General features: G+C 45.2%; 1 protein-coding gene and 1 long non-coding RNA gene across 9 annotated transcripts in view; both read right to left on the reverse strand.

The window, feature by feature from the left end:
- The window catches only part of SETBP1 (SET binding protein 1), a 363,049-nt gene that overhangs the window by 272,892 nt on the left and 66,507 nt on the right, over positions 1–23,650 (reverse strand). The gene's annotated exons all lie outside the window — the stretch shown is intronic.
- LOC116572357 lies at positions 7,189–22,980 on the reverse strand. The gene is made up of 3 exons (XR_004278272.1): positions 22,970–22,980; positions 22,080–22,087; positions 7,189–12,366 (listed from the first exon to the last, which is right to left on the reverse strand). It is a non-coding gene; the product is annotated as an uncharacterized LOC116572357 (long non-coding RNA).

A 23,650-nucleotide genomic window follows, 5' to 3' on the forward strand; every position in this document is an offset into this window, starting at 1 on the left:
GCAGGTGGGGGGCAAGGAGCAGAGGCCGGTGGCCAAAGTGCCCTAAAAGAGGGTTTAATTTCATGTTCAGGCCTGGACTTGCCTGTCCACACGACACCCTCAGGAGGGAGTGACTGTTCGCGATGACCACCCCCTTCCCCACCAGGGCAGCTCTACGTAGACGGCCATGCCTCAACGGCTCACGAGAGACAAAAGAGAAATACAAGTAAATACCAATGAAGTCAAAATGCCCTTGATTTACTGAATGCTGGAAAGCAAGCAAGAGGCGGAAGCAGGATAGGGTCATTCTGAAGGTGCTCTGAACTGAAGACTAGAGGTAGAGATCAAGTTCAAAGACAGAAGCCTGAGCAGAGAGAGATCCTTCCTGGCTGGGGGGCTGAGAAAATCATTGGCCTCCGAGGGCTCCTGGAGCCGCAGGTCCACCAGGCTGGCCGTCGGCGACATGACTTTTAATGTCTCTTCCAAATCGGGTCATCTTTATTTCCATCATTCTAAACCTGGTTTTTTATGACTGTTTTTTAGTCTAAGATGAAAGAAAGGACCAAAAATGGTGCTTTCCAAGGTTGGGAATTCCTCAACTGACCTAAATTTGAAAATTATGCTCCATTTTAATTACTTGGATTGAGTGAAGGAAATACGAGGTGAAAGAAAACTACAGGCACACCTCAGAGATATTGTGGGTTCAGTTCCAGGCCACCACAGAAAAGCCAATATTGCAATACAGGGAGCCAAATGAATTTGTTGGTTTCCCAATGCGTATAAAAGTTATGTTTACACTATACTGCAGTCTATTAAGGGTGCAGTAGCTTTGGCTCTAAAAAAAAAAATAAAAACAGTACACATCCCTTGATTAAAAAATATTTTATTGCTAAAAATGCCAACTATCACCTGAGCTTTCCGTGAGCCATAGTCACTGAGCACAGGTCACTGTAACAAACGTAATAATAATGAAAAATTTTGAGATATTGCGAGAATTACCAGCATGTGACACAGAGACAGGAAGCAAGCAAATTCTGTTGGAAAAATGGCGCTGGTAGACTTGCTCGAGGCAGGGTTGCCAGAAAACTTCAATTTGTAAAAAACACAATCTCTACGAAGCTCAAGAAAGTGAAGCGTGCTAAAACCAGGTATGCCTCTGTTAGAAAAAAAGAGGTTAGAAACTAAGGTGGACAAAAGTTATATTTAATTCATTTGTTGGAAACAAGGCTAGGGGAGAAGCCATGGCAGAAAAAAATGTAAGCAAAACTTGAGCACTGAATTCTTGTAGGCACACAGTGAGAGAGAGGAGTCCAGACATCATAACCTCATATTACCTCTTCTGGAAACCTTCCTGACTTCCCCAGCTATGTTACCATAGCACCTTCCGCATCCTGCTAACTGCATTAGACACACAGAAATATCCACATGTTGATTCACTTGTCTGTCTCTCCCAGAAGAGGGCGAGTGTTTTGAGGCTAGGGAGAGCATCTTACTCAAATTGGTATATGAAGGATCTTGCAGAGAGCCCTTATAAAACTGGCCAAAAAAATACACTGAATGAATAAGCATTGAACTTTTTCCCCAGTAGCAGTTAAAAGGAAAAAAAGATCCAGGCCACTAGCTAAAGGTTTAATTTCAAACTTCACAGCAAGGCACAGGGCACTGATTGGAAAGTATCAACATTCTCAAGGTTTTTGTTAGCATTACCAGGAAAGTAAAAAAAAAAAAAAAAAAAAAATCTAAATTTACCTCCAGGGACCTTGTCATTATCTTTTCTGCAAAGCATTATACCAACTTTGAAGTGATTTGACTTAGAATACAACCCAAGTAAAAATGTAGAATCCCATGAATCTATTGTTAAGTGTCTAGAGACTTGTGACTCATTCAAGGAGCGAGGTTATGTCATTTGTCTGGATGTCTACGTGTCAAGAGTGTGTGCTCTGGGATTAGATGACAGAGGTTCAAATTATGGCTTCCAGACTGTATGACATTTTCAATCTGAGTGGAGAGTATCTTTCAGAGTGTCCGCAGAGGAGTTAGGTTAGATGACCCTCGATTTACCCCCAACTCGAAGTGCCCCAAACCTGAGGTATTCCCACCCACTCCACAAATAATCTGCTGCCAAGTCACATTCTGTGTGACAGCTCTCACTGATCTCCGAGACATGTCAGAGCTAGTGACAATCATCAGTAACAGTGGCTGTCTAACGTTCAGGTTGGTATGGGGTGAAGATCAGGACACACACACACACACACACTCCTGAAGGATCTTCCATGGATATAGGTCAAGAATGTATGTTTCAATAAAGTTCTATGCATAGAACTATCTCCCATGCCCTCACCCCTCACTCTGGCTGGGATGGATCCCACCGGACTGTGCTGAGACCCATGCCTACATTCAAAGAGGCAGTAGAGACTACTATCCTTCAAAGAAGAACCTGTTCAAACCACAGCAGCAGCCCATAGCAAACCAGGAATGAATGTATCAACCTTGGGCTTCCCTTCTTCCTTTTCATACTGCCCTTCCATAAATATGATCTACTACTGGCTCAAACTTTTGTTTGACCTGAGTCAATGGCCATGTTGTCCCAGGACACCTCTAAGTGCTTATAGTAGGAGAATAGGAGTATGTTAGCAAGTCACCTAGGAGATGCACCTTGCCATGCCAGACTACGCCAAGAACGAAGTCAACACACGTCCTCAGAGAAGGCTCCAAACATCCCAACTACCACTTCTCTACATTCTGGGAGCAAGAAGAAAGCAAATTTCTGTTGATGTAGCAAAGATATACTAAAACAAAACCTCGGTGTGCTGCCCGCCATGAAGGAGCGGGCAGGGGACCGGCAGACCCCAGTCCCACCAAGCACTACAGTGTCTGCTGGAGTTTCCTCCTTGCCCTTTCTTAGTGCCTGGCTGTGAGCCGATCTTGCCAGGAGGCCCCTGGGGGCATATCTGCAACTAAAACTCACTGGTTAGAGTCACAGCCATTGAGGAACCTTTCTAAGAACGCCCTTGTCCCAATCTATAGTGGTGAGGGGAGGTTGGGCACAGCACAAGAAACACCTGCTGGGAAAGCTTCGCAAGTCTCCTCCACAGGTGGGAGGTCTAGGCGCACGTTTAATGAGCATGCTTCGTCTACAGACAGCCTCTATGTGTATTTTTTATAAATCACCATAGATCATAGATGGACAGTTACGGACCCTTATGCAACAGCAGTAGATATGGAAGGAAAATGAGGGATAGTCACAATCCATCCCATGCAGCCGCAGGAAGAAAACGTCCCGGTCTTTAAGAGATACCAAGAAAGCAAAAGGAACAAAGAACAAATGAACCTCTCCTAAGTATTTTTACACAAAAGGGCAGAGTTCACCTTTAAAAGTCCAACTTCTGAAAATACCAAAGGAACTAAAGATTCTTTCAGGTAGGAGATACTTAGGGAGAAGTCCTAACATTAAGGTCTAACATGTTCTGGGTGTCTATTTATTGTCTAGGTATTGTTCTAGGCATTTTTGTATATGTTCTGCCATATTCGATTCTCAATATGCCCCCATAAGGCCCATTAAACAGATGAGAAAACTGAGGTGAAGAACCATGAAGTAACCTATCTAAGGGTGCCCAGTGGTGTTTCATGGAGCTGGACTGAAACCCAATCAGTCAGAGGGCAAAGCCTGGAAGGTTAAGCAGAGCACTTCGCAGCTGGGTTGGATGACCGGGAACAGAAACATCAGGCTGCCCACGAGTGGAATTTTCCTTTAGCCCTGGGGTTACACTCTTATGAAAATACCCCCAGGTCCTGAAGAAGCCTCAGAGCCAAGAATGTTCCTGTTCCCTGACAAGCAGCAGCATTCCCAGGGCTGGGTTCCCCGTCCCCGCTGGGCCCGGGGCAGGACTCCCAAAGAGGAACGAGCCTTCTCCAGCCAAGGCAGGAGTCCCCACCCTGAACTCCCCGGGGCAGATGTGGTTCCCGGAGGTGTTTTCTTTTCCTCTTCTTATTTAAAGAAAAAACAAAACTCTCCACACTCCCCACATGTGAAATGCCTCTCGTGCTGCCGCCAGACAATCATATTACAGTCACACAATGACCCTTGCGCCGAGAAAAGAGGAAAAGCCCGCACCGCGCCCCAGCCAAGCCTGGGAGAGTCAACCTCTGGAAAAGCCCAGGTCGCTGAAGATCAAACTCACGCACTGAGGAACAACAGGAGGTGGGGAGGCCGGCGGGGGAGAGGACCGCGAAGGAGGAAGCATAAAGTTTAAAGGTCAAAACAAATGTCAACCTAACACCAGTCCTGTATGAACAGCACACAGCCTCGCTGCTAGACAAATACAGGCTGCCGGGGAGGCAAGGTATCAAGAGGTTTTATTAACTCTCTTCCTGGAATCGTACACATAGGAAGTCTGTTCCCTCATATAAGCTGCAAAGCACAATATTTATCCCTCGGGGGAGGGAAATCACAGAGCTGATACTGAATCCACAATACAGAGTTTCTCCTCCATTCCCTTCTCAGCCTGCCTCTGTTCTCGCTGCGCCTCCAGGGCCCTGTCCGCAGGAAATACCCTCGCAGGTTGTGATAAGACTGGAAAGGGTCACGTGCTGATGAGAACACAAGGCACAACCCGGGCTCCGCCTTCTGCTGACTCCCCCTCACCCCCCCCCCGCATGACTTGGTCCCACCCCGCCCAAGGGAGGTGAGAGATGGACGGCGCCCTGTGCGTCCTGGGCACTGTGGGCGCCCCTGTGCTATCCCTGTGCCCGGGTCTGTGAGACCCCAAACCCCTGTCTGGAGGGCTCCCTGGGGGAAATGTCCTTTTGCAGAGCCCACGGCAATAAAGGCAGTGGCTGGTCTGCACCTGGTTCTCTTGCCAACCGTGAGCTCCCAGTCTGTTCCCTCTGAGCTTCCCATGCCCCCTGCTCACCTGGGTCCCCTGGGGAACCTGTAAAAAGTGCGTGTGTGAGGGTGTGAGCTTGTGCGCATGTCCGTGTCTGTCCCCCACACCCACCCTTGGAGGTTCTGATTCAGCTGGTCTGGAGGGGCTCTTGAGAATCTGTATTTTTAAAAAGCTCCCAGTGAATTCTGATGCAGTGGGGGGGACCCCCAAAGCGATCTGCAAGTGAGTGTTATAGGAAGTCAGAGATCCCGATATTGTCCTCCTTACGAGGGGCCCAGGACAGGGAGCCCAGTCGGCACGGGCCACCGTGACGCCTACTGTGGGTCACCAGGGACTCAGAACTTCCATTCAAAGCGCCATGTGGTTCTTCCCATTGCATTCAAGGGACAAGTGCGAGTCTGGAGGCACACTGGGCCTCAGGCATTCCCTGAGGGCCAGGAACACCTCCTCCAATCCGTCTTTTTCTTTCACCCCTCTCCGGTTTCTATGAAACCTGCAAGGGCCTGTTCCATAGCTTGCTCTATAACGTCTCTCTTACCTGCAGACAAGATTTGGTTTACGGAGCTTCCTGACATCTGTGTAGCTACCATCTGTGGGTTCTCGCTGAAAGTCCAGAAGGAATGACTCAAAGTATTTTAGGAGCTGTCTGTGAACTGCTGAGGCTGGGGAATGTTTTGTTCTGGCGAGCACTGAAGACCAAAGCAAAAACACTTTACAGGTAGCATCCAAGCACAAAAGACAAAGCGATGAACCCACTGGCAGTCCCCAGGATGCTACAGAAAAACAGCAAATTCTAAAGTAAAAGGATAAGCCAAAGGCAAGTACCAGAGGAAAAATAGGTAAATGAAGACAAATAAAACAGGTAAACTGAGAAAAAGCTGGGTGCCAAGCAGACCAAGAGGCCGGGGAGGAGATGTTCCTTCCCCGTCTTATGACCAGGCTCAGGCAAACCAAGGAGATGCTGCAATTTCCAGGCTCCAGGCCTTTGCCCAGCATCCTTTACTTCTGGTTCTGCGGCTGTCTCTCGTCTAAACATGCCAGACACCAGGCCCTCCTACTCTCTTCTTCCTCAATTACTTTTACAGAAACTCTTCCCATAGACACATCCGTTACCAGTCACTGGACAGCTCAGTCTGAACACAAAGCAGTGGTCTCTCTCCCGTAGAATTTGCATTTTTTGTCTTCAGTTCTACACTGGGCTGAAGGGAGGGGAAAGAAGAAGTGGGGAGGGCATTTTCCTTTTTCTTTTGAAAGACATTCAGGACCCACTAGCAATAAGGAACTCTGGGGTTTCCTTTCAATGCATTTCAAGGGGGTTAAGATGAAGATTCTGGAATTTCTGCAATTAAAGGTCCATCATGAGCTCACAGAGAGGCTGGTTGGTACACCTTCATTTAGGCTGCCTAGAGGATATACAGGCAGGCACATGGGTGGTGTCAGGTCCCAGTGCTGAAGGAGGTTCCTCACTGCCACGTATAGAGACGAGGGTCTGAAAGGCTGCCAGTCGGCCCCTAACCTTTTCCATCCTATGACAACAGAAAAACGAATTTCTATCTGAATTTCCGTGACATAAGGTTGGGAAGCAAACTGAGTTTCTCGTGTGGTGTCTCTTTGGGTTGTTCGTAGTAGACTCCTTCATAATAGTCACGGGGAAGAATAAACATTTTAATCTTGTGCCCTCCGTTGTCACTTCTATCCCAACACCTACTTCCGGACACTGATTTCCACGCAGGTAGAAGAAAAGGAGGAAGCATGCAGAAAATTAGAATCTCCAGATTCTAATCTCCTTAACTTGAGCTAAGGTCTTCTAGGTGGTTCCCTTTGAATTCACACACGTCTAAGAAATTTCCACCCACTAAGAGCAGAGATAGAAAACATAGTTTAAAAAAGACCTTCTTATGTAGTTTGAAGAGCGTATCAGGACTTCTTTCTTTCTGTGCCCAAGGGACTTGTGGTTTTTTAGAAACTGTACCAAATAGTAAAGATCAGTTTCAGGCTAAGTGAAAAGCGTCTAGAGGTTGAGCTACCATGGAAAGAAGCTACCATGGAAAGAAAAGACAAAAATGGTAAAGACCACACACAACACACACACACACACACACACACACACACACACACGCACACACACACGGGGGTGGGGGGTGGAGATGTGTTAAGCAGAAAGTAGAAAGTGTTAAGTAGAAAGGATCCATCCATGTTCCTGTGGTTAAGTGTCCAACTGTGAGGCCCCCTGAACTCTTCATAGGTAAGAATTGCATTTCTGGACCAGCCACCCGACCAGATTCTGGCCTGGCACCCTTGGGCTCCGCTACACAGCTCTGACCATTCAGGTGAGCCTCCGGCTTATTTCTTCTCTTTTCTTCCACTCCGCATGCACCTCTTTCTTCTGCCACTTAAAGCAAGTCCCCAGCGGGTATCTATACCACACAAGTCACTCTGCCCATCTCTCGTCATACAGCCCTTTGCAGACATAAAAGAGTCCAACAGCCTATCACTGCAGCACCCCTGCGGGAACAGGGAATGACAAGAGATGTGGGTTTCTTGAACCAGAAGCAACTGTCAAAATAACAGTCCTTGGTGAAAAGCATTTCTCTATGTCCTTTATAGGGTTTGGAACAACTCAGAAACTGCCGGTTTCTTGTATAATTCATTGCCTGATATGGTTAAGCAGGGATCAGTATAAATCCACTAATGGGAAGTTCAAATCTTCTCAGAAGGAAAAGAACAAAACACTTGGTAATCACCAAAAAACTTCATTTAATAGGAGCAAAATCCTTAGCTAGTCTTGACAGATCCCTAATGGAACAATTTTATTGTGACCAACCCAATTCCTGCAAATGAGAAGTATTTAATGGAAAGTTAAACTGAGTAAAGAAACCTGAAAACATCATACCTCATCCCAAGCTCTACAACATATGACACACCACACAGGTACACACATACATGTACACCGTGAACGCATCTCCTAACGTTTTAAGTATTTGTCCCTGTGTGTTTTTCAGAATATTCTTAGAGAAAACTTTACACAGGATCCTAATATGTAAAACAGATAAGGAGGAAAGTTTCTACCATTAGGTTTAGCACCCTCGTGGCCCCTACCATTGGCCCCCAGTGTATCAGGTCTCCTGAAATCCCCTCTTAAACACCACCGACCTGGTTACAAACAACAGGTAAGGATTCTCTCCATAGAGGATGATTATAGACTTTCACCATTCATTCTGAGGTTCTTTTACTGAATACCTACTACTGCACTCCTCTACAGAGATAACAAGGCAAAAGAGACACAAATCCTTATATCCAGTAGCTCAGAGTCCATTATGGGAAAGATAAATCATCAGAATATTCCAAAACATTAGGATAAGTAATATGATAAAGGTAGTCCCAGTATTCTAGGAAATTCTAATTTCATCTCACCAAAAGTTTTCAGGGCACTGAGCCTATTTCAGAATGAACCGACTCTGACTTTAATTATCAGCTCATTAACTTTGGGACAGAAGACTGGTCAGTTTAAGAACTGAATATATTAAAGGCTTATCTGAGACAGACTTTATACTATGAAGTTATTTCCCTGTATTTCCAAGAAGCATGTAAAAATGATCAAGCCTGTAATAAGTGAGGAGGCCAAATTTTTAAAGATCCGAGAAAAACAAAATTTTCACCTGTCTCAAACAACACACCTCTAGCTCAGAATTAGGATGCTGTGGCCGATAAGGTGGGTCTCCATTGGCACTAATCACAAAGATTAACGTTATAAGCATGTATAACACTTACCACAATTTAGTAACTGATAAAATCTTTTTCTTACAGGCTTTTAATATGGCCATTTTAAGGAGGTAAAGTGTTCCTAAGCTTAAATCCAATTCAGTGAGTTGAGTTTGCGGATTTCCTTCCCTTTGCTGAATTGGAAACCCTTAAGTCTGAGGTCCAAGTCACAGTTGGTGACTCCTCTGAGAACAAAACAGTTTCTTACAAGCGGATTTGATCTGTCTCTAGATAATTCTATTTACTCCCACGTAACCTGTGGAGTCCTTAATAACTCCAGAGTTGTTTTTCTCTTTTGTAGTAATAGATGCTGTTATTTAGGAGAATGAAAGGAAACACTCATGCCAGTGACAAGGGAAAGAAGAAGAGGACTAGAGAGTGCTGGAAAGGAACACAATTTCGAGTTATGTCACCCAGCATCCCACGAGAGCAGGAAGGACTCTGCACGTGACCAGAGCATTCACTTAGACACCCCCGAAAGAGGGAGTTGACTACTTCCTGTGGAGTAGGATCTTGGACAGCCTTTTTATTTATTTTTTTAAAGAAAAATTTTCCTACACTGATACGAGGTTTTGCCTCCCTGTCACTCCTACTTATGGGCTCTAAATCTGCTCTGTGGAAGCACACGCTACTCCCTCTCAGAGCCTGGCCTTCCAATACACACTGCGGTGGAAGTGTGGGGCTCATTTCCATATCTGCTGGGACCCTACAGATTGGCCTCCAATGTTCTCTTCATCTTATAGCATCCTCACCACTTGGGGGAACCATAATAGATCATACACTCAAAGATGTGATTTTTAGAGATTATTATTATCCTACTTTTAATCTTAAAAAAAATTCTTGGTAAAATATATACACCACAAAATTTACCTTCGTAATCATTTTTAAATGTGACATTAAGTACCTTCACATTGGTGTACCTCTATCACGCCCTCCAGCCACAGAACTCTTTGTCTCGTAAAATTGAAACTCAGTACCCACTGAACACCGATTTCCCATTCCCTCCAACCCCCCACTTCCTGGCAACTGCCATTCTACTTTCTGTCTCCGTAAATCTCGAGGTACCTCGTAGGAGTAGAATCCCACAGCATCTGTCTTTCCATGACTGGTGCATTTCACTTAGAATAACATACGCAAGGTTCATCCATGTTGTAGCCGGTGTCAGAACTTCCTTTTAAAGGCTATATAATGTTCTGTATTGCCATTCCACTCTACAGACGCAATGAGAAAGGCTCCAGCAAGTTAAGAGCTTTCCTAAGGTCTCACAACTAGAGCTGATGCCAGGTTCCCTGACTCCCCTGTTCACTGCCTGCCCACGTAGTCCTGCTCTCTCTTCCAAATGAAAATGCCCTGCATTTCCATTTGGACTGAAGCTGAAAAGGAGGCTTCCTCATCAAGGTTCCCGGGAAACCAGCTTGCCTTATTCTTCAAAGCCAGTCCATACACACCTTTCAGATGCTAAAGAGGACCCTCGTCCCCAGGACCCAAGCACTGGCAAGGGAACCAGGATAGAAAGTCTGCGGATTTAGTCCCACTATAATAAAACACCACTTCCTTAAGGTTTGTTTTAACTACTATTATAATTATTGATTATGTTCCATTTGAGTGGGTGGAGGAGCAAACTGCAAAGCCTCTTTGCTTTTTTTTACTTTTCTTTTTCATTCTAGAAGTTGAATTCCAAGGGCGGGCAACAGTGGCAAGGAGAGAAGGGCCTCATGAGAGGTTTTGTTTGTTTGCTGGTTTGTTCTAATCTGGATGGGATTAAATCTATATTTAATCTCTCTTGTCAAGATATGGGGAAAGCCACAGTGCAGTGAAACCAGAGTGGGGCTCAGACATCCCTCACAGCTATTACTTCTTAATAAAGAGGAGCCTTTCTGCAAGGGATGAGGTTACTGTCAGAGAAGGCATGACTAATCATGATTAATTTGATCCGTGCCAACATAAACTGGATCCACCATTCACTAAATAATTATTCTGTAGCCTGGATACCATTTCCATAGGGTTCAGGGAAGTTGCTGGTCATTTATCACATTACAACAACAACAACAACAACAAAACCCCCTACATAAACAAGAGAGGATAAAATAAGAAACCATCCTCAAAATAAAGCCAAATGTTTTCACATCCACCCACAAAATGCCTGCTTAAAGCTAGAAACAACAACAGTAACAACAAAAAACCCCACGTTACTCTCTTGTGCCAAAGGAAGACAAACAGAATTGAATGGACACATATCCTTCACCCAGAAAAAAAGAGGAGCCAAGCCTGATTCCTTTTTCAGGGCAAAAAAAGGATCAACCATCTAATTGGCAGAAGTATGTCCATGCCCTCAATTGATCTTTACTTTTTTCTTGTTGGTAAGATATCAGCACCCATTCAACATACGAGGAAACTGTGGTCTGGTAGATTTATTCCCGAACTGTCTAAAACCACAGAGCATGGTTGCAGCAAAACCTGGTCTCTACCCAAGACTTCCGTCTTGAGGATTATCCTTGGCAGTGACCTTTGACCAAGTTCACGCTGGGCCAGATCCTAACCCAGATGGTCTCTTCTGAGTTCTGAATCTACAGGAGATGATTTTATGAATCATTTTACAAATATTTACTGAACACTGCCTAGGCACCAAATACTGTTCTAAGCACAAGGGCACACCAGTGAGCAGAGCAGAGCTCCCTCAAGGAGCTTTCCTTCTGGTAGAGAATGGAAGCTAATAAACAAGTAAGTAAGCAAAATGCACAGCACATCAGGTAGAGATAAATGTGAGGTATAAAATAACATAGGTGAGGAGGACCAGGGAAACTCAGAAGGGCTGGAGTCTGTTATTTTACATAGAGCGGTCAGCAAAGGCATCGTGGATAATGGATATTTAAGCAGAGAGGTCAGAGGAAAGCACTGCAGACGTTTGAGGGAGAAAACAGCAAAAACCAAGTATCTGAAGTTGACTGGTGCTTAGAGCCTTCTGGAAGGTGGGGCACAGTGAGATGAGGCCAGGCAGGTAAAAGGGGCCAGCTCACTTATAATTCCACAAGCCACTGCAAAGAGTTGATCTTTGCACAGAAGGAAATGGGGAGCCATTGCAGGTTTGGGGCAGAGGAGCATCTACTGTGGACACAGAATGGATAATCACATTTGGCGTTTCCGCCTGCAAGTTCAGGCTTTAGAGAGACATTTAAATGTCTTATGTGTATAGATGATAATCAGTGTCTTGTGAGCATACAACAGAGGGAAGACTGGTAGAGAGGACTGAGTCCCGGGGCATTCCAATGTTTAGAGGCCAGAGAGATGAGGAGGACTGGCAAGAGATTCAGAAGAGGAGTAGGCAGCACTCAGAGGAAAACAGAGTGCTGCCCCAGAAGCCAAGGGAAAAGAGGTTCATGGAGGAAAGGATCAAATGTGACCAATGAGGCCAGGAGGGCAGATAGTAATTAATGTTATCAGAAGCTTAGGAGCATCTCTCCAAAGATGATTTAAATTCTGGCTTTTCGCATACATCGGAAGAAAACTGAAGAAAGGATTTCATAGCTTTAAACAGCCATTGTCACTTCCCATCCCTCTTGGGTTTGCAAACTGTTCCCAGCCAGAGTTCACAGAGTCCAGAGGGTAACTCTCGGCCTCCGGTAGCCCAGCTCTGCGCTACGTGTAGCCGGTGGTGTTTGCTTCCATCTAAGGGACGCCGATGCCTCGATGTTGATCACCCCCTGTTCCCCATCACAAGCAGGGGCAGAGAGGGCGCAATCTGAAGAAGACACTGAAACATTCATTTAGGTGCTTGGCCACATGCTACTGTCCCTTCTGTCCATCAGAGTTTGACTTCCATGACCTGGCATTCAGTGACTGCTACCGCTCGCTATTTCCTAATCCCAACTATTCACTCCAACACATGCGGTTACTGACTGTTCCCTCAACACCTGGAACACTTCCCTACTTTTGGCCTGGGATGCCTCCCTCCCCCCCTCTGCCTGTTTAAGATAGCTCTTAGGCCCAGTTAAATTCATCAGTGAATATTTCTGTAAATGAGGCTTCTTGCAAGTCTAGAATAATTTCCCCCTTCTCTTTGTCCTGCGCATATGTACTTATTATATACAAGTTTTGTGTTTGTGACCGGCTAACTTGATCTATTTTGGGTGACAGTGGCACCATATCTTCATGATCTCTGTTTGTGTATCACTTGTAACACCAGCCTTGCCTCAAATAAGTACTCAACAATTACTTAGAGGGTGAGTGAATGACTCTTAACAAGAAATGATGGGGCTTAAGAGCTAAGAGCAAGTCAATAGTTGAGTTTAATTCAAGGCTTTTACATTCTGACACCCAGATCCACTCTTCAGAAATATTGGTTCCTGGCTCTGCCTATGCCAGCCACAGATGGTGACAGAGCTGTTCCCCATGTGCTGAAGGCCTTGGCTCAGCCACCCCAGAAATGGGCTTGCATAGTCTTTCCTTCTGTGGGGACCACTCTCATATGCCCAACCTCAATGGGAAACCCTTGACCCATTCTGGTTTTTAAAAGAAGGACTTCTTTCCATTTATTTATTTATTTATTTATTCCCACAGAATACCGTGGTAACAATTGAGATAATCCATCAAGTACATCAGAGAAAAGCTAATGGGTCCATTAGGGCCCACAGAGTCCATGGAGTCACACCAAGAACCCCCAGCCATACATCTATCTCTGGACTCAGCACATAGAAAAGACAAACATCTCTGGCTTTACATATGCTTCAGGATCTGAATGAAACTCAGACCTCTATGTGCTTGGGCTAAATGCTTCACCCTGTTTGGATAACATCTTAGGAGCTCAGGGCCTGAGATACCAAAAACTGGCTCTGACCAGGGAAGAGATTCTGAGGAAGGGGTTTTGGAACTGGAAGGGTTTGTTAGAGGGTGACACGGCAGGAGAGCGCCTCGGGAGTGAGAAAAGAACTCAGCAGACCTTGAAGCAGGTTAAAAAAAAAAAAAAAAAAAAAAAAAAAAGTTTTTAGCCGCCTGATAGAATTGTGAATTGGCCAGGGTGAGAGATGAAGCTGGAAAGACCAGTCTGGCTAGCTAGTCCGGTTTGTTACCTAATGGTCTTAATATAGCTGCCTCTGTGCCTTTCACCTGGGTCAGCCAGGGCACAACAATGAGGCCATGCTGTGCACAAAGATCTTCCATCACAGGTGATGGAAAGAGCACTGTGTCAGGAGTCAGAAGGCCGGGATTCCAGCCCCAGCTTTGCCACTGAAAAAACTTCCAAATATAAACAAGGCAATCAGTTTCTTCCTGCTTTGGTCTTCTTCCTTAGGGGAATAAAAGGGTAAAGCAATGACACTGCCCACCCTCTATCTTTACCAGGAGGCTCATATATGGTAATGATTATGAAAGCTCTATTCAAAATCAATATGCATATGAAATAAATCTCTGACAAAGTATGGTGGGTTGTCTTAGGAAACGCATTGGCAGAACTTAACACAGACACACTGAGAGCAGTGGAATCCATCACGGCCCCTCACTCAAAGAGTGGATTCTTGTGATGAGGGACCAGACAGTGAGTTCTTCACAATCAGGGCGGGTACTGGGAGAACACTAGGATCGGGACCAACTTGGACTGAGTCCTGGCTCTGTTAGTTGCTATCTTGTGTGACCTTGGGCAAGTTCTGTAAACTGGCTAAGCCTTTGTTTTGTTTTGTTTTATTTATCAGTAAAATTAAAACAACATCGCCTACTTTGTGGTGAAGATTAGGGATGAATCTGTGTGAAGTTTCAAAGTCAGTTCCTGGCACACAGCAGACACTCGGAATTGTTGTGGCCATTTTCATAATTAGTTTCAATATCAAAGACCTCGTGTATGATAGATACCATATCAAATGCATCAGCCATTTGCAAAGCACGGAAATGTTTCTGTTATCAAAAAGCTAATTTAAATCTTTTTTGATACTCCCTGCTTCTTTTTGCAAGTCCTTTATTTGTCAAACTGAAAATGGTAACATGGAAATCAGCATATGATGTCAATGAAATACACTATGTGTTAGAAGATGTTCTAAAGACTTCTACCTATCTCTTCCTTCACCTTCAAAAAACCACAACTAAACAAAAAATGTCCATGCTTATGGATTGGGGAACAACTAAAAAATACATTGGTATTCCATACCACACTTATAACCTGGATTAGATTTTTTGCTTCTCGCACGTTTGGGTTGGCAAGGGGCTGGAGAGAAGAGGGAAAAGGGGAGGGGACAAAGGAGGTGTGCAAACCAGAATGGCTCAGAATCAGCATTTCGGCATGTAAAGTTAATGAAATCCACTGAGTTTCAGTCCGTCAGAGCCTGGCTCCATTCTGAGATGCTAGAAATGAGGTCAGCTGACTGAGGTCTAGAGTTTAGCTTTGCGGGCTATTACTGTGTTGCCAGCTTGGGTTACCAAGGAGAGGCAGGCTTCTGGACAGGTCCTGGATGATCATTTAGAGGCTGGGCTGAGCCTCCTGAAGCACAGACACAGAATCAGGATTCTGCAGAGTCCCACACAGACCCTCTGCCTTCCCTCCCATCCTGGTAGAGCTGTGTGAGGCCTGATGAGGGAGAGGCCTGCTCCCTCTACCCCAACAAGGAAGTAGTAATAAGTTAAAGGTGAAATATTCTGGACCGATCACCTTTAAAACAAACACTGTTTCAGAAACGGTATTTACCAAGCTAGGAGAGGGAATGGACAAGGGACACGTTACACCTGTCCCGTTGTGGCTGCTGTAACCAAACGGCTGCCGACACGGTAACCCTGACAAGCGCTCAGCCAAGAAGGTCCCAAGGTTCTCCGGGCCTGTGATTCCCACCCTGACTGCACATCAACAAGTCACTTCTGGACGTTCCAGGTAACTGGTATAGGGTAAAGCACAGACATCAGGTGTCGTTGCTGTTGTGTTATAAAAAGTCCCAGTGGTTCCAACACGCAGCCAGGGTCGAGAACTAGGAGAACCGTGATCTACGTCAATACCATTAGGTGTAGGTGAGAAATACGAAGGTGGGAGATTCTGAATGAGTGATTTGTTCTAAAATCAAATCATCTTCCCCCTACTGTCCAATATTTTGATGGTATTTCAGGGAAATCTTATTTTTAGACTTAATGAGGAGCCCCCCCCCATCCCCGCCTCTCCCTGGGCACCCTGTATGGGGAAATGAAACTCTACAAGGCTGAGGTCCAAGAAGGGAACTGAAAGGTGAAACTGACTTTAAATAGGAATGAAACTGACAGCTCCGAGGCTCAAAGTGGAGACACCAAGCAAATGAAAACAAACCACCTCACTGAGAAAAGCTAGTTAAACCCTGAAAGTTTTCAGTTTGGATAATTTAAGGTTTTAGTGAGGGATTATGTTCTACATGTTGAAAGTATTCCCCCCACACGGTAAAGCTTAGCAGATCGGGCATTTCTAAGGGGGCAGCGGCAGAGCTGTAAACAGTCTGCTGATTGAAAACACACCTCCTGAGATAAAACAGTGTGGAAGGCAGTGGTCACTGCTCATGGGCCACCACAGATAATCCAGGGGCTGCCACCTTCCCATGCCCGATGAACAGCACCTCTAGGCCTAATCCCAACATGGGTTCCATCTGCTACTCAAAATAAAATCATCTCCCTTCTACATCACAAAAGGGCCCCAATTATAACTCACCAATTATAAATGAAATGGAAGAAAGATGATATTCTCCAGTTTGGAAATGCCTAAGTTTAGATTCCTGATTGATGCGGCTACTTTGAAAAACTGGTGAAAGAGTTTTAGTTTAGACCATGAACCGACATCACACAAATAATAGCATCTATGATGGTCCCTGCAGGCATCTCAGGAACCCATAGGTGCCTTTCATTAGTGGACAATGGAAGAAATGCCCCCTTTGCCCAAGTCTACATTTTCTTACTTGGAAAACCGATGGGAGCCCAGGTCCAAAGTTCCCCAAAAGACATGATAATGATCAAATCAGAAACAGAACAGAGGCAGTCAGAAAGACTGCATGGTCAAGGATATGCAATGGTTCACTGATGCAAATTATTAAACAAATAGCAAGATCTTTAAAAAAAAAAAAAAACCCTATTTTAGCCATTTGACTTCTAGAGTCTTAAGATGTAGGTCCTGAGATCTAGTCTCAGCTACTTCTTGCTTTTATTTTGCCCAAAGGAAAAGGCTGGTAAGTCAAAGGAATGATCTGAGGACTGATTTATTTGGTCATGTCCTTCAGCCGGCTGAAGCCCAGGAGTGTGCCCTGCTCTGTCCCTGTGCTTTGTGATGTCCTGACAGCATCTTCCATCTCAGCAGTCTCTGTCCCCAGACTACCCTCCCCATATTCGGACAGGACTCTAAGTGGGTGACAGATGAGACAGAGGGGAGCTGGAACTTCCTAGCTCTTTCTTGATCATGTAGAGAGTGACACGGAGGTTCCCCTACTTCTCAGTCTTAGGACCCTCAGAGATACATGCACCAGACCCATCTCCAGCCAGGAATGGGGTGGTGAGAAACACATTTCCCTAGCAAACATCAGTGATGTGGCTGGGGCACCTTGGGACTTTGCTTTGGCCCACTTTGAAGCATGGGAGGGTTAGTAGCCATAGGAACAGTCCCTGATCTGGAGAGAACGTTACGATTTACGAATTGCTTCCCTTACTTTATGATAGAGTAGAAGAGTCTGGACTCTGAAGTCAGGGTTTAAATCCCAGGGGCCTGGCCTCAGCCTGGCTGTTTCACCTCTCCATGTCTCCGCTCCATCATCTGCTAAATGTTTCCCTCAGAACGGGAGGGAGGATTAGATGGGGTGGTGCAGATGAAGCATGTCGTGAAGAAACACAAAGTAAATGGTGAATAGACATTAGCTGGTCTTATTAGCAGAATGTTATTTATCTATTTATTTATTTAAAGATTTTATTTATTTATTTGACAGAGAAAGAGATCCCAAGGAAGCAGAGAGACAGGCAGAGAAAGGGGGGAAGCAGGCTCCCCACTGAGCAGAGATCCAAATGCGGGGCTCGATCTAAGGACCCCAAGATCATGACCTGGACCGAAGGCAGAGGCTTAACCCACTGAGCCAGCCAGGCATCCCCAGAATCTTATTTAAACCTCATAATAACAACAACCCCAGCCACGGTGGTGGAGCCTGGCGGGAGGTACAGAGCATACAGGCTCACACGCAGCTGGGTGCAAGTGTGCACACGTACCCATGGCTAGCTGGTGGGCAGTAGAGGGCTGTCTAGAGAACGGGCATTAGCAGTAAAGCAGGCTCCAGATAAAGCCATGTTTGATGGGTCCCAGCAGGAGTGTAACTGTATGGTGGACCACCGATGGTTGAAAAACCACTAACAGAGACTAAGGGTATTTAATTCAGATCCTACTTCGTTGATGGACATGATCAGAGACCAAGCATCTTGTCCAGGATCACCTAACTTGTTAGCAAGTGGCAGGACTGAGATGTTAACCCAACCCGTCTGGTCCTAAACCCCAATTCAAAGCAGGGGGTAGGGGGGCTGCAGATTTCAAAAGTGAACTCAACTCCTCTCCCCCACTGCCCTATATCACCTGGTACTTCTGAACAAAGTCAAAAGGGCTTATCCTAAGCGCTGTTTCTTATCTTGGACGGTTGTGACTCAGATGTGTGACTCCCCCCTAAAGAGAATAAAGAAATGTGAAATCTGCCTTTTGTCAAATGGATTTAGCACTGAATCCATCTTCAGGGCACCAAAATGTCACGTATGTGCATCAGTGAAGTCATTCTGGAAATTCAAGAAATCCACAAAACTGCCCCCTGGTGCTCCCCTAAGCATGGCCCCATGCCAGAGAGAACAGGCATGAGGGAAAGCTCTCCTCCTGGGAAGTACTGAGAGTGGCGAATTTTCAGGACCTAGGTTTATATGGAAAAAGGGTACTGCATCATTAAAGAGGTTAATGAGCTTTGCAAGGCAGATGCCCCGAATGCTAGGGAGGGGACTGCAGAGGAGCGGAGGGGGTGGTGGGAGAGACACGTGCAGGGAATTGCTGCATTCTTCAATGTCAGGCGTGGTCAGGAGGTGCCCTCCTCGTGGTAATAACTGCAGCAGAAGGACAAGCTCTCCTGGTGGGCACTGGGGCCTAGCTGATGGCTGGGCAGTGACCTGCCCTTCACATCCCGCCCTGGGCTCTCTGAGTGAAGAATGCACTTGTCAGCACAGAGATCCCTAAAGATTCTGCCAAAACCAGCTAGTTCACTGTTTTTCCAAAGGGTTGCCCACAGAATATTTGTCTCAATGGAAAGTGTTCCATGATCAAATAGTGTTTGGGGGAAACTGCATATGACATATGACTCTTGGGGCTTCGTAAGGCACATTAAGATGTGAGAGGTTCTGAGAAATGCTTTATAAAGAAATTTATTTAATTTGTTTTTTAATCAAGTTTTTATAAAACTTATTTAATCCCTGAAGTTTCTGCCTCTCCTCATTTTGTTTTTTGTTTTGTTTTGTTTTGGGGGGCTTATTTTAATTTAACACCTAGCAACACCTGATTTTGGAAAACATTTTCAGAAAAGCTGTTCTAGTCCAAGATCCCTCATTCTACAAAATATGAAACAGGTACGCTGAGGTCCTAGTGACCTGCGAGGGGTCACAAACAAGTTAGCGGTTCTTTTTTAGTAAGCGAAGAGTGTGTGACATTTTGTAGATAGGTTCAAGAAAATCAGCAAAGTCGCCAGGATAAAATATTGATCAGCAGATCAATATCAACTTATTGCTCATATTCTCCAATCAATAGTAGGCTGAAGAAGGAATGTCTTTTATTCTTTATGATGAAGTTTGGGACATGGTAAATTCAGAATCAACCTGAGGGATGCTTTTGAGTTTGAACAGGAAAAACTTTTCTGGAATTTGTCATCGAGGTCATCGATATCTTTTTGAAGTTGAGATGCAGAGTCCAACAGGAAATGGGAGAGCCACTGAGAACCACAGGGACAAAGTTAGCACTGACGTGGGTGACTGGCTCTAGGTAAATTCTGGAGATGGAGTTCTATGCCCTGGGCTGGGAATTTTATATGTTCTAATTACTATGAGTATGTGGGGCTCATTTTAAGAGGTCAAGACCACAGACATAAAGGGACTTCTCTATCAGAATACCCAGAATTCCTAACTAAACCCTGTTCTATTCAATCTCTCTATCTACTGAAATGAAGTCATGGGACATTGTTACTTTTTTTAAAGTCAACCCCACTGATGACATAAAATGGAAAAGAATAACAGAGAACACATGTGCAATCACCTTCATAGATGATCTGAACACTGATCCAAAACTGACATAGCGTTGATCAAGCTAGTTAGGTTTAAGTTAAAGGCACAGCCTAAGGAGTCAAGGTTATTAAAAGCACCCTTCACAAATCCCACTGTGTTCTGCCCTGACCAGACTAGATCTGGTAGACTAGATCCCACTTTACTCACGGTTGAGTTACATTTAAATAAGGCCATTCATTGAGGCAGTGTCTCTCATTCAAGGATTGATAATCAGGAATGACCTGCCCAATGAGTAGAAACTGGAGAAACTCAAGTTGGTTAAGATCCAGAAGACTATGGCTCTGTGTGAAAGGTCTCTTGTAGAAGAAAGGAAAGAGCTGGTTGATAGGACTGTAAGATAAACAGCACAGAAGCAATCTATAAGGAGTGCCAGAAGACCATATTTAAGTGCAATATAAGCACTAACTCTGTAAGAGTTTGAGCCGTCCATGAATGGTGGTTAGCCAGATGTCTAGCATCCTTCAAACAACCATCTCTAGCCAGACTTCTGTCACAATTCAGTATGATGGCCTCAAATTGCTCCCAGAGTTCTGCCGTGTTTCCTTGCCCTCCTTCCCATTCATGACCACCATTTGGCTCTCTTCCCTTCCTCCCTCGCCTCCCTGGTCCACCACATGCCATCTTCAGTGTCCCACTGTTCTTCTCCCAGACACTTGACCCTGACGTCCACACAGGACGTGTGCTTTGCCACACCACACGCCTTGCCTCCAACACAAAGCTAAAACATCATTGCTATGATCACACCAGTGGTTGGGTAGGAAGCCAATGTCCTCATATGGAGGATTTGAGGCAGAGATTCCCTTAGGTGTGGGCACCTGAAGCAATACAGTGGAAGGGCTTGATAAGGGTATGATTCTATTATGTTTGAGAGAGCACTTGGTCTAACACACGAGATTCTCACAGCCAAAGCAAAGGCATTTCTACGACATTAGACAAGTCAGACTAGTTTCTATTCCCTATTCTCACATCCCCGTCCTTGGGGGTAAGGCTCCTTAAAACAGTGTTCACCAAGGGTGGAGTAACATTTTCACACATGCTTTCTAGGAGCTGTCCAGATCCTCCTTCCAGGGTTCTGTGATTCATTGCACAAAATCCCTATTCTTCTGTGGGGAGCTCGTGGCGGGTTCACATTGGTTCCAACACAAGAGTAGCCTTGGTGGATTAGAGGTCCTGGCAGGAAATCAATCTCTAATCTCTTTTTAGTGGCTCATCCTTCTCAGTAGGATTTTGGAAATAATCCACAAGCAAAGGTGACTTCTTCAGCTGTCAGAGAGGAATAGCGGAGAGAATGCTGTGCTGTCAGACTGAAAGCCTGCATGATTGTTCCAGCTCTGACGGACCTTGAAAAAGTCAATAGCCCTCCTTAAGCCTTGGTTTCCTCATCTGTAGATCTGAGGAATTTGAATTTGCAGTAGCTTCTAACATTTCTGGGTCACAGACGACCTTAAGAATCTGATGAAAGGTATAGATTCCCTTCCCACAAAATGCTTAAATTCACATAAAGACAAAACCATGCATCCAATTCCAGAAGGTTAGGAGAAAACCTCAAAACCGCCTATAGGATTCCATAGCAACCTTAGACCCTCGATTAAAAACTCCATGGACCAGTCAGTTATAACATACTCTGATGTTTCTCTCTCTAGCTTTCCATCACACCTCCTCTGCAAATATTAATTTTATTAAGTATTTTTCTGCTTTTTAGCTCCCAGTGTTACATAGAGTTCTCCTGACACCCCTAATATATAAAATGTGCCACATGTACTCATTTTAAGAGACAGCACAGAAACAGCACAAATAAAGTCTGCAGTTGGGACTACTGGAGTATAATCTCTCTACTCAACTAAAGCACCCACCAGCACTCCACTTAGATCATCCCCCAAGAACTGCCACATTCTGCAGAAGCCTGTTGTTTGTCTCTGTCTCTTACCATGACATGTACTTTGCATCTTAAGATTCCAGAGACAGCTGGCCGGGCTCTCTGTCTGTGAAAAAGATGGTGGGCCCGCTCAAACAGTGACCACCATTCCAAGGTTCCAATGATCCAGGCATTCAAGGGCCACTGTGGTCCTGAAGGGTCTCATACTGTGACTGCTCAATGAGGGGCATTGGGAGGGTAACTCGTGAAATAAAGAGATGTGGATTTTAAGTATTTTTGCTTTTCTCTTTTATTTAAAAATTGTATCCTACCTGTTTCCCTAAAGTATCAAGTCAATATTATTGAGTATTTACTCAGAAGAAGAAAATATAACCCAAGACTTTAAGAAATACAGGAAGATAGGTCCTGCCTTCAAGGACCTGGTATTGTAACTGGAGAGGAGACAGGAATCAAATTTTTAAAAAGCCAAAAATAGATAAGTCGAAGAACGATACAACCTGCAAAAAACTAGAAACAGCAATAAAATGGAGGCCACAGCCCTATGAGACAAATTGCCAAATAATGGGAGAGGAGAGGAAGAGGTGCAGAAAGCAAAGGATGGGCACTAATCCAAGTGTGCCCATCCAACGGGCTGTTTTCCATTCCAACAGGCTCATTTACTTTCTCTCCTCCAGCTCTCTATTCCTTTCTTTGAAACTCTCGCAAAATCTTGCTGCTGGTTAAGCAGCAAAGTTCTTCCAGCTTGTTAGTGAGCGGAAGCTGTGAACTTGCCTATCTCACCGCCATAGATGTGGGGGACAGCAGGGAGGCTGATGTGGAAGGTGCTTTTGCTGATCTTCCTGCCTCCGCTTGCACTTCTAGCCCTTTCACTGACTACACCCTGGACGATTCGTTGGCCACACCATCAACCACCAACTCTGCCCTGCCATGTCCTGCATGCAGCCAGTAAGTGCTGGAGGACACTCACCTGGCTGTACCTCTTACGGACCCCCAAGTACCTGGCTCCTCCACGTTCGCGTGTACTTACCCAGGCCCTGCTCCAGCCCACCAGCTCCTCTCCCTAAGCCCTGCCACGTTCAAGGTTCAGCACAAATCCTCCCTGCCCCAGGAGAGCCTGTCCTACTGACCCAGCCCAGGGTGATCTCTTACCTGCTCACGATCGGTCACAGATTGTCAGTATCCCCCACACCTCCCATCTCACCTGGCCTTATTCTGAAAAATCTTTCACAGCTTTAAATTTGGAACACCATCAATTTTGTAGCAAAGCTGCCTGAGAGCAGAGGCCATGTGTTCCCTCCGCCTTACATCCTCTGTAGAGCAGAACTCGGTGACAGCTGTACGGAACTGAGATGTGAAACCCAGAAAGATCCTGGTGGCATCTGGTTTGATGAAAGCAGATGTCCATAGCTCCTCCAAACATCTACCTGATAATGCTACCTTACTGAGACTCTCCAAATTCCGAGGTTTAAGCCCTAACTCCCAACACGATGGCATTTGGAGATGAGGCCTTTGGGAAGTAATTAGGGTTAGCTGAGATCATGGAGTACACATGATGGGATTGGTGCCCTTAGAAGAAGAGCAAGAGACACCAGAAATTCTCTCTCCATCACAGGAGGACACAGCAAGCAGGGAACCATCTACAGCCGTGAAGAGGTTTCTCACCTCACCAAAATGACCAACACCTTGATCTTGGACTTCTCAGCCTCCCAAACTGTGGGGAATAAATGTTTGTTGCTGAAGCCAGCCAATCTGTGGCATTTTGATACAGCAGTCCGAGCAGACTAATACCAATATTTTAATGCATCTAGTAAGACATTAGTGTCTCCATGATCTTCTTTGGCAATTTGTCCCCAGAACATCCCCCATCACACCTTCTTCCCCT

The sequence above is a fragment of the Mustela erminea genome, chromosome 13, assembly GCF_009829155.1.
Source record: "Mustela erminea isolate mMusErm1 chromosome 13, mMusErm1.Pri, whole genome shotgun sequence".
In the NCBI taxonomy this organism is placed as follows: Eukaryota; Metazoa; Chordata; class Mammalia; order Carnivora; family Mustelidae; genus Mustela; species Mustela erminea.